At 38.5% G+C, this 13,416-nt stretch overlaps 1 pseudogene; it reads right to left on the reverse strand.

Moving 5' to 3' along the window:
- Positions 1–399: 399 nt before the first annotated feature.
- On the reverse strand, positions 400–1,322 carry LOC114041232 (annotated as a pseudogene).
- Between the last annotated feature and the right edge of the window lie 12,094 nt (positions 1,323–13,416).

A 13,416-nucleotide genomic window follows, 5' to 3' on the forward strand; every position in this document is an offset into this window, starting at 1 on the left:
TCTGTGACCTTGGGCAACTCACTTAACCCTTCAGTTAAGTGCTTCAGTTCCTCATCTGTAAAATGAGCTGGAGAAGGAAATGATAAACCACTCCACTATCTTTGCCAAGAAAATCCCAAATGGGGTCATAGAGAGTCAGACACAATGGAAACAACTCAACAGCCAACAACCAACCACCTCTGAGGCACAAGTATTGGAGAAGATGGGGGCACCTGGAAGAGAAACATCAGGAATGATGAGAAAGCAAGATGAAAAGAATAAAGGTCATAGAAAGATAAGATCATGGATGTTTTGCAGCAACATAAGCAAGTGGCACAGTTCCTATCATTTCAATGAGAAATCCTCCATCATTTTGAATAATTCAATGTACAATCAACTGACTCAAATTTGAAGGGAGCATCAGTGAGATCTCCTCACCAGCTTCCTCAGGGCAGCTTTCATGTCCTTGTTTCTCAGACTGTAGATAATGGGATTCAGAGTAGGGGGCATGACAGTATAGAAGACAGACACCAACCAGTCCACAAAAGAGGGACAGACTGAGGTGGGCTTTAGGTAAGCAGCTGCTGCACTATGAAGAAAGATAGTGACAACAATAAGGTGAGGCATGCAAGTGGAAAAAGCTTTGTACTGACCCCCCACTGAGGGGATCTTCAGAACGGTTGAGAATATGTGGGTGTATGAGATGGCAATGGAGAGGAAACAGCCAAAACTCAAAGAGGAAGTGATGGCAAGGGCTCCAACTTCAGCTGAGTAATTGTCTGAGCAGGAAAGTCTGAGGATTTGGGGGATCTCACAAAAGAACTGATGAATCCTGGTAGACTCACAGAAAGGCAAGGAAAAGCTGGTGGCTGTGTGTAAGAGGCCTGAAAGTCCCCCACTGAGCCATGAGGAAGCTGACAACTTCACACAGGTCCTTCTCCTCATGATGACTGCATAGTGCAGGGGATGGCATATCACCACATAACGGTCATAGGACATCCCTGTGAGCCAGCTAATTCTGTACAGGCTAAGAAAACCACTAAAAACACTTGGGTAATGCATCCTAGGAAAGAGATGGAGTTTCTGTTGGCCAGGGTATTGCTAATGAATTTGGGAACAGTGACAGAGATGTAGCAGAGATCTAAAAAGGACAAGTGCTTCAGAAAGAAATACATGGGAGTGTGGAGTTTCTCATCAAAGGTAGTAAGGACAATGATGAGTAGATTCCCCAGCAGGGCTCCCAAATAAATCAATAGGAATAGCACAGCATGTAATATCTGTAGTTCATGGACCTCAGAGAGCCCCATGAGGATGAATCCAGTCACCAAAGTAGCATTGATCATTCTTTTCCTAGGAGGAGAAAAAGGGAGAAATGAGGTAGTAAGCCCTCTGATGGGTAGATAAATCCAAGAGCCCTATAGACCACTGGCCCTGCTTCCAATCTGGCCACAGAAGCCATCATCCTAAGGAGCAACCTTTGTGGAGATTTGACCTGGTGATTTTCTCTGCCAGGTCTATAGTCACAGCTACTGAAGTCTCAGAAAACAAAGCTCTTGCCACCAAGGTTATCGGTGCAGTCAGTGATTCAACATCATAAATTGACATTAAAGAACATTATCATCTGCTTCGCTGCTTCATCCCAAGGACCATGGAACCATTCCACCTGACTTGCAGCTGAAACCTTCTCTATGTGTTATCTTCCCCAATTAGAATGTGAGCTCCTGGAGAGCAGGAGATGCCTGACTTTTCTTTTGCTTCCCTGGAGTTTAAGATGGAGTAATCATCTGGTAATTGCTATTTCATTCATTCATTCATATAACAGAAAATTCAAGCTAGAAAAGGTCTCTCAAAATCATTGAGCCCAAATCCTTCATTTTTCAGAAACAGAAAATAATAGCCCACGGGCATGGAGGGATTTGATCAAGCTTAGGTAACTAGCAGCAAGTGACAGAGTCCAAATCATAGGTGTGATGTCTAGAAGGGAATATCAGAGCTGTAGTGGAGAGCATCAGGACCCAAAAGGATTTAAAATTCAGTCTTTTGGCTGTCTATTTTATGTGACTCACACAAAATATCTACAATACGAAGTAGGGGGAACTGTGATTTTATTGGTAAAGAGAACTCTCAAATGAAGAAATGCCCTCCACCAATGCAATTTGACATCTCAACACTGAGAGGGAAAGTGACTTCCCCAGGGATCACACAGGCAAGGATGCATTAAAAGCTGAACTTAAACCCATGTCTTCCTGGCTCTGAGGCCATTATTCTGTTCATTCCACTCCACTCACTAGCTTAATATGAAATAATATATGACAAATTTATAGAAAGGTAAGGCAGAGTGTGATATGAGGTCCAAAGGGGTTGAATAATTCCTAACTGGAGGAACCAAAGAAGATATCTTGGATGAGTTGAGTTTTAAGGAATTGGTAATAGTTCATTCAACAGTGAATAGAGAGATGGAGAACATGGCAGGCCTGTGCTGGTTCAAGAAAAAGCCACTGAATTGGGAAAATGATTGGGATATGTAAGAAGTGGGGTCAAGTAACAAGCCTGGGAGATGCATAAAATACATGGAGGGGAATAGTAGGACAGTGAAGGCAGGGCTGTGCCTGATTGCAAAGGGCTTTGGATGCCAAGTAGGGATTTCTGAGGAGCTGAGATGACACATCACAGATCTCTGCTACTGGGAAAGTCTGCATCAACTTCTTCCTGACAAAGAATAGATTTGAATGGATGGACAGGATTGTGATGGGTAGATTTTTCATGGGATCATTATTTTAAACAAAAGAGAAAATATGAGCAAAGGTCCACAGACAAGAAATCACAAAGTGAAGTTCGGACATGATGAGTAATGTAATTTAGGTGAATCACATTATATTCCATTATATTACAAGGGGAGAGTGGGAGATAATCCTGAGATAAACTGGGCCACAATGTGTAAATCTTTGAATGCCAAGGCAAGGAGCTTAGACTTTCTTCTGTTATGTAGAGGGATTGAAAGGATTTTTATTTATTTATTTATTTTTTAGCAATAGAGTTACACAGGATCAGGTCTGTATACAAGAGAGATCAATCTAGCAATTAATTATTTATAGTTCCAACTGGAGTGGAGGTAGACAGAGAGGAATTCGATTATTGTAATACTGTAACCTACAAGCAATGAAAAGAATAGAATATTGACAGTGAAAATGGAAGAATGGATGGGAGCTAAAGAAGAGTAAGGAGATGAATCCACCTCCTTTCCTTAGAGTGGCAGGGGGCTATCGTTGCAGAAAGTAACATAGACTCTCAGAGGGGACTGTTGTTTGGTTTGATGAACTGCTTTTATTTGGTATAAGGGAAGGTTTATTGTGTCAAGTCAGGGGACTGTTAACTGACTCGCAAAAGAAAACAAAAGACATTAATAAAACCTTTACAAAGGAATAGATGGGAGAGATGTAGAGCTGGTAGCAACACAACTTGGCAACCATTTAGATGAGTAGATTGAGAGAAAGGAAGGAATCAAAGGTAACACAATGATTGTGAACTGAAGTGATTAGGAGACTGATGGTGTCAACAACAATAACAACATAATAATATAACATTAATAATGATAAATATAATAACAAGAGAAACTGAGAAGTGATAAAGTTGGGGATATAATGCTAACTTTAGTTTGAGGGGATCCCCAGGAGGCACCTGGAAAAACAATTATTGAGCTCGGGAGACAGATCATTCCATCAAGGAATCAAACAACAAATGTTTATCAAAATGCCTACTATGTGCCAAGCACTGCAAAAAGAATTGGGGGCACAAACACAAATATGAAAGTTCATGTGCCTGAGAATCTTACATTCCATAGACAGAGAGAGCACAGCCACATCTCTGTATATTCAATATATATGGTCAATGAAATAACTTAGGGGGCTAGCAGTGAAGGAGATCAGGAAAACAGGAGTTTGAATTTGAGTTGAAGAAAATTAGGAATTCTAAGAGATAGCTGTAAAGCAAGAGAGCATTCCAATTGAAGCAAAGGCACAGAGATGAAAGATAGTGTGCCACATGTGAGGAACAGCAGGTAGGTTGGTTTGGCTGGACCACAAAGTCTGTGAATGGAAGTAATCTATCAAGATTGGAGTCATATTGGGAAGGGCCTTATGTAGAATTGAAAGACCCGATTATAATAGGAAAATGTGCTGGGGTTCGAGTTAAAGGACCAATATTCAAGCCCTGACTCTGCCACTTGATACTTGTGTAAGCTTGATCATCACTTCCCTTCCCTGTGCCTTAGTTTCCTTATATGTAAAATGAGGGAGTTAGACAAGATGACTTCTAAGGTACCTTGCAGTTCTAATTCTTATATACACACACACACGTATGTGGATACATACATACATATGTGTATATGTGGAGTAATCTTCTAGAGGTGATGGTTAAACCATCAGAATGGCTAAGTTGGGCAAAGGACAACCTAGGAATGAGGAGGAGAGCCAGAATCTTGGAGAATTCCTCCTTTTATTAGGTGATCAAGAGAAATCAGAGGAGCTCACAATGGAGACAAAGCTTTCCAACATTTTGAATGAATGAACTCTTTATCTATTCTTTTAAAATAATGGTGATGATGTAGAGTGAATTGTGCCATAGCATTCACATCAATAACACTGGAAAATTACAATGTAATAAGGAAGATAGATGATCTTAGGAGAGTTAAATAATGCATATCTATTTAGTATTTAGTCCCTGTGGGATGCAAAGAAAAATTAAAACTAATGAAGATTGATGAAAAAAATAGAAGGATTTAAGGATGAAAGGGAATTCTGAACTTTGTGTGTGTGTGAGACAGAGAGAAAGACAGAGAGAGAGACAGACAGAGACAAAGAGAGACACAGAGACACAGAGAGACACAGAGACCTGTGAGATACGCAACACTCACCATTAGCTGGACAAACATTGTGTTCTGATAATCTCACCTTTCTGGAGATACAACCTGTGATGCCTAGCTTGCTGGTATTTGAGTTCAGGTATCCTGCAAGCCAAATGACTCCTGGATGACCTCATATCAGCTTTCTTCAGCTTTTATCCCAGGTTTTGCCCTTTTAAATTGGGTAATTACAGGCAAATCTGTGCTCCTCTGTGAGTCTCTGTTTTCCGAACTGGGAAAGGATAGTGTGTTTTAGGGAGCAGATGGGTTGGCTTAGGGCAGCAGAGGACATGTGAAAATGCTTCTGACAAGCCTGAAAACCTTCTGTCTCCAGTTCAACCCCAACTGTCCTCATCTCAGTCTGATCAACCAGCTGATTACCCTCCTTCTAATTTCCAATGATTGAGAAGGATTGGGAATTTGAAAGGGAAATCTGGGTATTTCATGATGTAGAAGCACTCAGAGGCAGGTCACGCAGAGCCTGGAATGGGGCTCTGTGGGACATAGGATAGAAGAGAGCTAATTGTAATGAGCCCCTGTGGATCTGGGAGAACTGACAAATATACTCTGTCCTCGTGCTGTATTTAGGAAACAGGAGACTAAAAACCGATGCCTTTTAGCATCATTATACTTTGGGACATGTGGTCTGCTCCAGTCCTCATTTAGAGCTAGGAGGAACTTGAGAGATTATCTAGCCAATCCCCTCATTTTAGAGATGAGATAACTGAGGTTCTAGAAGACTAATTAATGTCAGAAAATAGGATGTTAGGAGTTTAGAGTTGTAATTGGTTTAAAAGGTCATCCAGCGCATAGAAATGAAGACACTAACCTTTCATAGAGATACCTGCAGGCTGCATATTGACTTAGAAATACACAAATCAATATTATTTATCTTTGCTCATTTTTTTATTAATCTTGCTAAGTATTTCCAACTTATATTTTAATCTGGTTCTGCCACACATGGGAGTGTTGCCAGACTGAGTGTTTGACATTTGCCTAGTCCAATTTCCTCATGGTTTGGAGGACAAAGAGACCCAGGGAAATGTTATGACTTGCCCAGGGTCATATACATGATAGAACCTGCATTGAACCCAGGTCTTTAGAATCCACATCTGCTGTGCTTTTCACAACACCATGCTTTTTCTATTCCTGACAGTCCAGGAACTAAATGATCATTTTTGTCAGAGTAATTTAGACAGACAAATGAAGAAACACAGGAGAAAGGATTAGGAAAACTGAATGCATCTTTATTAATTTAACATGGACAATTTAGCTAGTTGGAGCACAGAGACAGACTGCTAGTTGACAGATCTCCATGCCTACTTGTCAGGTCTACTCTGAAAATATGTATCTCAGAAGATGTTGGAAAAATATTAGAGGGAAAGGAATGAACACACTTTATATTTCTATTAAGATATGTTATTTTTAGACCAGTGCTTAGCACTAAGATGTACTTAATAAATAAATACTAAATAATTTATTTATCTGACTTTACAAGACAATTATCACTCTGCTGTGGGCTCTATACCTCTAAGGAGCTCAGTGGACTATCTTGATGAAAATATCGGGTAAACACTGACATTGTGTCTCATAAATGCTTTTCTCTTTTGTATTTCAAATGGACACAATACCAGACTTCCTCTTTTCATCATGACAACTCTGGCCTCCACATTTCTTTTACTGATCCATTGTGGTTTGACACGTCACTCATTTATCAATAGACAATTGACACCCATAAAAAAAATACATGAGAAACTGACTAATCTAGTGATTGCTAGTGACTAGAAATCTACCTTTCCACCTTTAGAGCATACTACTTTATATCTGAAAGGGAGGAAATACATTATAACTTCAATCATCTCAAACTAATATGGCTCGCTGTACTTGACCAGAATTCTGTTAACTTTTACACTTATCTTGCCTTTATATTACTGTAGACATTTTTTATATTGCTCTCCAGTTTCTCTTTTTTACTTTGTATCAGATCATGCAAATTATTTCCCTCTTTAAAATTTTTCATATTTCTCCATCCTATGATATAATAGATTTCTTCATTACATCCACATCCAATAGTTTACTGAATCATTCCTTAACCATCAAGGATACAACTGGTTTTCAGATTTTCACTACAACAAATTATGCTTCTATGAAAGCAAAATAACAGCTTTTTTCCTGCTTTTGATTTCTTTGAGGTACCTACTTAGCAATAGGATCACGGGATCTTTGCCATCCTTTGGTGCATATAGTTATTAATGGGAGCACTAGCTCTTTACTGTTGCTGCTGTTGATTTTTAAAATTTTTATTTTTAGTTCCAAATTTTTTCTCTCCCTTCCCTCTTTCCCACCTATTGAGAAGGCACAAAATACAATACTCATTAACATATGAAGTCATGCAAAATGTATTTCCACATTAGCCATGTTAAGAGGAAAAACAATAAAAATAAAGTGAAAAAAATCTGCTTCAGTCTGCATTCAAAGTCCATCAGTTATCTCTTTGGAGGTGGATAGCACTTTTAATCATGCAACCTTTGAAATTGTGGATCGCTTTTTTTTTTTTTTTATCAGAGTAGCTGTCTTTTACAGTCAAGTATCATTACAGCATTGCTGTTACCATGCATAGTGTTCTCCAGGTTCTGCTCACTTCACCTTGCATAAAGTCATGTAAATTTTCCCAAGTTTTTCTGAAACCATGTCCATAATTTTTTTTCAGCATAATAGTATTCCATCATAATCATATACCACAATTTGTTCAGCCATCCCCAAACTATTTGATATCTTCATTGGTTCGAATATTTTCTTTGCCACCACAAAAAGAGTTGCTATAAATATTTTTGTATATATAGGTCCTTTTCCTTTGCCTTTGATAGATTGTGCTCCAGCCCCTAATGTAAACTCTCTCTATCTTTCTATTTGAAGTGTGTCTCTTATAAATAGCATATTGTTGGATTCTAGTTTCTAACCCATTCTCCTATCTGTTTCTGGTGTATGGGTCAGTTCAACCCATTCACATTTACAGTTATTATTGCTAATTGTATATTTCCTTCCATTCTATTCTCTTCTATATATCCTTTTCTTCTTTTACCCTGTGCCTTCCTCAAAAGTGTATTCTGCTCCTGAATATTGCTTCCTCTAATTTACCCTCCTTATCACCCTGCTTTTTTCTTAGCCTCTTTCATTTCTATATCCCTATCGTGTATGTGTGTGTGTGTGTATTTTAGTCATTTTTCAGTCATGTCTGACTCTTTGTGACCCCATTTAGATGGGAGTTTTTTTGAGCAAAGATACTTGAGTGGTTTGCCATTTCTTTCTCCAGTTCAATTTATAAATGAGGAAACTGAGATTAATAGAGTTAAGTGGTTATCACACAGCTAATAAGTGTCTGAGGCCAGATTTGAACTCAGGAAGATGAGTCTTCCTGATTGTAGGACTGGCACTCTATCCACTGTGCCACCTAGCTCTCTCTCTCTCTCTCTCTCTCTTTCTTTCTTTCTCTCTCTCTCTCACACACACACACACACACACACAAACACATAGATGTGTACATGTGTGTGTATATCCCTCTTTGAACCAGTTCATGGGAGAGTGAGGTTCAAGCATTGCTTACTCTCTCTCATTTTCCCCTTCATTGTAAAAACTTTCCTTGTGCACCTCTTTTATGTGACATAAATTTTCCCCATTCTTTCCTTTCCTTCCCACTCCCAGGACATTCCTCTTTTTCACTGTTTCAGGTTTCTTTTAAGATTATCCCAGCATAACAGACTCACAGCCATGCCCTCTGTCGAAATGGATCCCTTCAAACTGCCCTAATGATGCTAAATTTCTCTTTTTTTTTTGGGTAGGCAATGGGGTTAAGTGACTTGCCCAGGGTCACACAGCTAGTAAGTGTTATGTGTCTGAGGCCAGATTTGAATTCAGGTCCTCCTGAATCCAGGGTCAATGCTCTATCCACTGTGCCACTTCGCTGCTCCCAATGCCAAAGTTCTTAAGGGTTGGTTATGTATCATAATTTGGGATTGTAAACAGTTTAATATGATTTTTTTATTTCTCACTCATGTTTACCATTTTATGCTTCTCTTGAGTCTTATGTTTGAATGTCAAATTTTTGATTCAGCTGTAGTCTTTCATCAGAAGTGCTTGAAAATCTCATATTTCATTAAATGTACATTTCCACCCAGAAGAACCATATTCAGTTTTCCTAGACAGGTTATTCTTGGTTGCAGTCCTGGTCCTTTGCCTTTTAGAATATCATATTTTAAGCTTGCCACTCTTTTATTGTAGTAGGTGCTAAATCTTGTGTGATCCTGACTGTGGCTCCATGGTATATGAATTGTTTATTTCTATATGCTTATAGTATTTTCTCCTTGACTTGAGAGCTCTGGAATTTGATTATTATATTCCTGGGAATTTTCCTTTTGGGATATCTTTTAGGAGGTGATTGGTGGATTCTTTTAATTTCTATTTTGTGCTCTGGTTCTAAGATATCCAGCCAGTTTCCCTTGATAATTTCTACAAATATATCCTAGCTCTTTTTTTGATCATAGCTTTCAGGTAGTCCAATAATTCTTAAAGTATCTCTCCTTGATTAATTTGTCAGGTCAGTTGATTTTTTGAGATATTTCAGGTTTTCTTCTATTTTTCATTCTTTTGACTTTGTTTTATAGCTTCCACCTGAGTAATTCTAATTTTTAAGCACTTATTTTCTTCAGTATTTGTTGTACTGCTTTTATCAAACTGTTAATTTTCTTTTCATAATTTCCATGCATTGCTCTCGTTTCTTTTCTCAATTTTTTTTCTACCACTCATTTGATTCTTAAAATCTTTTTTAATTGCTCTTTTAAAAAATCTTTTTATCTCTTTAAAAAATTCTAGTTGGGCTTATATCCAATCTGCATTTTTTCCTTTGAATTTTTTCTTGTAGATGTATTCAAGGTATTGTCTTTTCAGTTTGTATCTTGAGTTTCCCTATTACCATAGTAATTTTTATAATCAGGTTCTTTTTTTCCCTCATTTTTCCCAGCCTATTTCTTCACCTTGGACTTTATGGTAGACTTTAGTCTGCTTACCTTAATGGGAAAGGGAGTGTTACTGTCGCAAGCTTCAGACTTTTATGTCCTGCTGTTTTCACAACTATCTCTGGAAACCTGATAGTTTTGGTGCTTTCAAAGTACTATGATTTAAGAAGAGGAGTGGTCAGTGCCCTCCTGGTCTGTATTCTGGTTCTAACACAGGATGTTTTTTTGCCAGCGTTTATATAGTGCTTTAAGATTTGCAAAACACTTTGTATATTTTGTATATGCTTATATATGTTTATAATATGTTGTCATATCATATATGATGTCTCCTTTGATCTCAAAAATGATCCTAGGAATTAGATGCTACTATTATTCCTATTTTATGGATGAGGAAACTGAGGCAAGAAAAGATGAATAAACTTGCCCAGTATTACATAGTTAAAATATCTAAGGTAGGATTCAAACTCAGTTCTTCCTTACTCCAAGTCCAACACTCTGTGCACTGTACCATCTAACTGCTTCTAGAATAATCTAATTCAGTTTTAAATAGTTCTAATTAATAGAAAATTGTCCTTACATCAAGTCAACTTTGTTCATCCTTTACTTCTAGTTCTATTCTCTGAGGTCACACAAAAAGTTTTGAGGACTCTTCCATGGGGCAGTTTTTAAGAAACATTTAAAAAATAATCATCATACTTCCTGAAAGATTCAGACTTGCTTTTCTCTAATTATCAATTAATTATTTGGAGTCTTTTTCATATGGTTGTAGATAGATATGTGTCTTCTTTTGAAAACTATCCATAGTTTTTGACCATTTATGTAATTGCCTATTTTAAAAATAATCTCTTCTATCCCTTGTTTGGTTTTGAATTTCACCCCAGCCTTTTAAATTTAGTTTACATATTAATTTGGGATTTATTCCAGTATATGGTATAAGGCATAAATCTAAACAAGTTCTCTCTCAAACAACTTTCCAGTTTTCCTAGAATTTCTTCACAAATGAAGATTTCTGCTCTGACGGTTTGTGTTCATTGATTTATTGAAAATGATACTGCTGTTTTCAATTACTTTTAGATTTCATGTATCTAGACTTTCATAGACACCTTTTTCTTTGATCAGTAATTTTGAAAAGTCCTGCTTTCTGACATTTTAACATTTTAATGCTAAAGCCTCTGAATTCCTATTTTATTTTTCATTAATTCCCTGGACCACTCTTTTCATCGACTGCATTGTTGTGTATGTGTGTGTCTGTGGGTGTGTGTCTCTGTGTGTGTGGCTTTGTGTGTTCTGTCCCAGCTTTATACTCTTGCTGTAGAATTAGATAAAGCCTTTGGTAATCTAATTTCTTTAGCACTAAATTTATAGATATATTTAGGTAGTATTATCATCTATATCACATTTGCATAGGGTCACCAGTAACATTTATTAACTCCAATTATTTGTTGTTGTTGAGTCATTTCAATCATGTCTGATTCTTCATGACCTCATTTGGGATCTCCTGGGCAAAGATACTAGAGTGGTTTTCCATTTCCTTCTCTACATCATTTTACAGAGGAGGCAATTGAGGCAAACAGGATTTAAATGACTTGCCCAGGGTGACACAGCTAGTAAGTGTCAAGCCCAGTGCTTTACCCACTGCTGACCTAGCTGACCCCCAATTATTTGAGTGTTACTTTATTTTTGTGAAGATTTTTATGCTTGCGTCTTTGGAGAACATTGGCTGGAGGACAGTGGAGGTAGAATATTAACCATCATACTCCAGGATATTTGGAGAAGAACAACTCTCAGAGCTCTATTACTTTTGCTCCCAATATTTCCCAAATCTTTCTACCTTGGCAAAAGCAACAAGACTGGCAGGAGTTTGTTCCCTAAACCCATTTCTCTTCCCCTTGGAGTTGTGGTTTCAGACAGTATTCCTTGAGCATTTAGCACTAGAAGGTTCTATGGAAAGGAGCCAGTTTCATCATCCCAGCTTGGAATAAAGACCAACTCTACATTCTGAGCCTAAGTCTCCTTAGCCTTGAAGCATTTGCAAAGGCTACATTCCTGGAAGGCACTTTCTGATTACTTCCACACCTTAGAATCCTCAGCTTTGTTCCAGCTTCAATTCAGATACGATATTTTAATAAATTGTTTCTCAGGCTTTCATTTTAATTCCACAATATTGCTTTGTGTTTTGAATATTAACTATATGCTACAAATTTGGGGGTCCTGTTTTCTAATGTATTCTTCATTCTTTTCCATTTTATTTGTGAGTTTAGTTCATTTACATCCAATGTTAAAATTGTTAAGCTTCTGTTTTCCTCCCTCAACTTCTACTCTCTATATTTTTCCTCATTTAAACCAGCACCAAGTTCCTGCAATTTGTTTTGCTTATACTGAACTAATGCTAATCTCCCCTCATAGGCCTCCTACAAATGCTCCTGATTTTCCACTTTGGGCTCCAATTTCCTCATATGGATTTTGTTTCTAATCTCTCTTCATTGTTTCTTTCCATTCATCCTGAACTCCTCTCCCTTATTTCCCTCCCTCCCATTTTCCATATTCTAATATTGTCTTTCAAACCAGTTGTTTGAAGGCAATTTTATGCAAAGTTCTCTAGGCACACGTCTTTTCCATTTCCCTATCAAAGAGGCAGCAAGCTGAAGACTAGGGTGAGGAGGATTGAAAATTCTTATTTGGACTAAGACTGATGAGATTGGGATCTGGACTCCAGAAAGGAAATACCCTGGACTTTCCCACATGGCCAAATCTTTGGCATTCCCCTGGGAAATGATGGGGTTAGGTGCCCACCATCCAGTTTGAAAACCCTTAGATTTTAGATTCCCTTTACCTACTTTCCAAAGCTTCAGCCTAGCCTTTTGACTTTATTCATATGCATCTTTCTTCCCTGGCCCTGAAAAGAACCTGGCTTCTGTTTGTCTCTCTTTATCTCCCTTTGAAAGCAAACCCCACCCTTCCAGTTCCCTTCTTTATCTATTCTCATTGTCTGTTCAAATCTCTCAGACATTCCAAATGGAAATTCTCACCAGGACCCTTTTTCTCAACTGGCCTCACATTGTGGCTACACCCAATCTCCCTTCCATTTTTTTGCCTTCCTGGCCATTTCTCACCCTTAATTCTAGCTAGGTGCCATGAGGTCCGGGACCCAGGAGTTCTGTTCATCCCAGCTTGCTGACCACTCCCATCCAGATCTCCCTAGGCCCTGCCTCCTCTCACCCCAAACTACTTGGACACTCCTAGATCCCTCCCACAATCTTTCTGTACTTAAGATTCACCCCAGCCCCCATTCAGAGGCTGGGAATTTCTCATGCCCCTAGAGGCTGAGATTCTCACACCCACCTGTCTTTATGGGTGTCACCTGGCTTGGGATTCACCTGGCCTCTCCCATTCAGACCCCATTCTGAGGCTGAGCTGTTCTCATGCCTAGAGGCTGAGACTGTCTCAAGCCCACTCCTCCTTAGGAGCATCACCTGACCACCTTAGCCCCCATTTAGATCACTGGTGTTTGGGTGCCTTGGGAGT

This window comes from Vombatus ursinus, unplaced genomic scaffold (genome assembly GCF_900497805.2).
Source record: "Vombatus ursinus unplaced genomic scaffold, bare-nosed wombat genome assembly UNPS02014170.1, whole genome shotgun sequence".
NCBI lineage: Eukaryota > Metazoa > Chordata > Mammalia > Diprotodontia > Vombatidae > Vombatus > Vombatus ursinus.